This window comes from Lactuca virosa, chromosome 7, assembly GCF_052849685.1.
Source record: "Lactuca virosa cultivar CGN04683 chromosome 7, Lactuca_virosa_CGN04683_v6, whole genome shotgun sequence".
Classification (NCBI taxonomy): Eukaryota; Viridiplantae; Streptophyta; class Magnoliopsida; order Asterales; family Asteraceae; genus Lactuca; species Lactuca virosa.
This window is the reverse complement of record NC_136432.1, coordinates 191,702,919-191,706,380: the sequence shown is the minus strand read 5'-3', so window position 1 is coordinate 191,706,380 and position 3,462 is coordinate 191,702,919. Positions and strand designations below refer to the sequence as shown.

Sequence of the window (3,462 nt, the reverse complement as noted above, 5' to 3'; positions counted from 1 at the left end):
ATAACATGTATATTGAATTAACAATGTATTTTAAACTATAATTAAATTGTAAGAATGTAATAAACTTTAGACAACGAAATAGAATTGTTAATATTTGCGTCACATTTATGGAAACATTGCACTAATCTCACATATAGGTATGCTAGCTAATTCATAACATAAAAACATCATCTAGAACTCCAAATTTTAATATTTTTTAATAAAGTACAAAATTGGCCCATGTGGTGTTTATGATAAAAGTTATGATTTTGTCTAAAACAATTATTTGTTGCATCGAAACATAAAGATTAAATCAAAAAGGTACATACCAAAAGGATTGTTTTTGTAATTTACTTGTCCTTTTTCTAGCAAAATCATGCATAAGCCCAAATGACGACAAAATAATGGGGATTGAATAGCCTCTGTTGATCTTTGTTGTCACTATTGTACTTGGGGTGCATCTTTAGCTCATTTTTGTCAAAATACAACTCAAGTGGGAGTGGGTACTCCTGCAGTATAAACACCAATCAAATAATAAGTGTCAAGTGTAAGTAATAGGAAGTTATTTTCATTGATTCGAGTTATATCATCCTACTTTCACTTTTTCAAATTAGAGTATTTCACTTTGAATAATCTACCCAATTATAACAATGTGAACCGATTACAAAGCAATTATCACAAATATAATTGGATAAACTTTTAAAAGTATAATGTTCTAATAAGAAAAATCATGAAAGTATTGGGTTTGTTTTCAAAGTAAAGTCGTTTAATAATAATGAAATTGAAAGTACACATGTTGTAATAGAAAGAAAATAAAAACAAAATGTTATAAAACACAGATAAATAAAAGTTTATTGCATTTCTTGCAATTAGCCCTAAACAAATGGGTTAAAGAAATAAATAAGACCATACTTTCATTCATTTAGTTTATATAGGAGATTCTTCTTAAGTTAGTGATAGGTTAGTAATAAGAGAGCGTACCTATGTTAATAGAGAAATAACTAACGTGATTTGAGCTGACCGTTATGACTATATTCACTCAAAACGACCATCAACACACCTGCAAAATTTAAAAACATTGATGAATTAGGAAAATAGTATAGGAGATTATAGAAAATAGTATAGGAGATTAGAGTATCATTATTTGTATCTATTATCTAATAGAGAAAGGAAATTGACTAACACTGTTTTCCTAAAAAGAATAGCACAAGTTAGCAAATAAAGAATTTAACCAACATTTGACTAAATATTTGAACACACTATTGAGTTTTGAAACAGGGATTAAGTGAAAAACACTATTGAGTTTTACATATGTTAGTAGTCATTTGGTATACACAAAAAATGAACCTTTCAACAAAAACACAAAACATGCTGACTGTTGGTAACCAGAAAACAGGAACATGTTGAAATGATAGCAAAAAAATAGATTAATAGGTGACATTCATCTCTAAAGCTTACATGTGAATTTTTCTTTTTTAATTTACCTGTAAATGTGAAATAGCAGCATGTTGGTTCTTTCTTATTAGCTTGAACTTTCTCCTTTGTGACATTCACCTCTTTCAACTTAACTGTGATATATGAATGTTTTCATATTTATCTCGATAATCTTATTTTCAAGAAATATTTAAGAAAAGGTTTAAATCTAGAAACAATCTAGCAAAAAATTTGTGCTTGATATTCAGCTACCCACATAAATATTCAACTACCCACAGATACACACAAACACACACAAATATACATAAATACACATAGACGATGAGGAAAAAACTATCCTTGTTTTTTAGGAAAGAACTTGAGGTTGAATTGACAATGTGAATACCATATCCATCTAAAATGTTAGGATGGTCATAAATAGATTACTTTCCTTTTTTTATTAAGACACATATCACAGCCCTGCATCCAAATGACATACAGACTTATAGTTAAAGGAATATAAACACAATCCACCATTAGTAGAAGCATTTTTTAGCAATATATAAAGCTAATGTGACCTGAATTGCATCATATTATAGGCATATGGTAAACCTGCAAGTTTGTAAACAATACAAAGTATAATCTTGTTAACTTGAAGCAAAACTGAATGAAAAAAAGATGCAAATAGAATAAATAAGATTCAGTCACAATACATTAAAGTTCAAATATTGGACTTACCTGGAATTCCAATTTAAAATATGACCAAATGAGAAAGAAACACCAAAATATAAACCAAAAAAAAATAAGAGAAGCTTACCGGCGGCGCTGCTGGCGAAGGAAGGCGATGAATTGGTGGCTCTGACAGAGGAATTCCATGGAGTGGTGGAGGAACACGCTGAAGTGGCTGGAAGTTTGAACCAGAGAGCATGTTTGATGTGTGGGTGTCGAATGGTATTCGGGCACAAGGGGGGAGTAAAAAAAAATCATGGGTCTCTTTTGATATGTTCTTCGTCGGGATGGCAGAGATGCAGACAATAAAGGAGGTTGAGCTTCAAATCGAGCCCTAAAACTGCCAAATCCGATTTAGGGTTAGGGAGTTTAGAGAGAAGAAGGTGGGAGCTAGTTAGAAGAGATGACAGTAAATGTCGTCTCTAGGTATTTCAGAGAGGGGTGAGTGGTGTTAGAGATGGTGGTCTCTAGGGTTTTCAGATGATGGATAGATCACTGGTGGTGCAATGGTGGTGGGATTGAAAGGAGAAGGAAGCACCCGTTCGAGGTAGGGATTTCAGGAGACACTGGCGGAGGAGGCGGCCGGTTAGTGAGGCAAATGGTGGAGAAGAAGGGTTTTCTAATGTTGATACAGGAATCATAAATCAAATAGGAGGGATATGGTGCAATAGTGGTTGAACGCTGAAAGATGGATTCAACACTGGAAATGTTGGTCATGATGGTGGCGATATATATATAGGATTTGTAAACAGAAACTGCGAGACATAGGGAAATATCGAGATAAGGAATGAGCCCGGTCAAATAAACTTAATAATAGGGATAAATCGTTATTTTTATCTTGATTTTTATCTAATGTGAACAAACTAAGATTTATGATTTGGTAATGCTTAAAATTGTTGTACTTGATGCATTAAGTATTATACCTCTTAAAATTCAGCATTTAGGGCTAAATGCTTATTAAGGTATAAAGATATATATATATATATATATATATATATATATATATATATATATATATATATATATATATATATATATATATACCATTGTTAAAGAGAATAATTTTTAATCAAAGAGAATAATGTTCAAAGAGAATAATTTTCAGAATGTAGGGTTTAATGATATAAAACTAATTTTTAGAAAAGAAATAGTTTTGTTTTTAGATAACGTATTTGTTTGTAACAAATTTTAATACTAGCTCTTATGAGCCATCTAGCATCATGAATATGATTATTGTTTAAAATCGTACCTAGATTAGTAGGTTTGTAAGAATCCTTGAGATTTTGCTCAGAATTATTTATAGATTCTTGGATTTGTTGTATTCTTAAAAGAATATCTCTA

At 30.9% G+C, this 3,462-nt stretch overlaps 1 long non-coding RNA gene across 1 annotated transcript; it reads right to left on the bottom strand.

The window, feature by feature from the left end:
• Nucleotides 1-229: 229 nt before the first annotated feature.
• On the bottom strand, nt 230-1,670 carry LOC145123909 (uncharacterized). The gene is made up of 3 exons (XR_013715406.1): nt 1,464-1,670; nt 961-1,039; nt 230-488 (listed from the first exon to the last, which is right to left on the bottom strand). It is a non-coding gene; the product is annotated as an uncharacterized LOC145123909 (long non-coding RNA).
• Nucleotides 1,671-3,462: the final 1,792 nt, after the last annotated feature.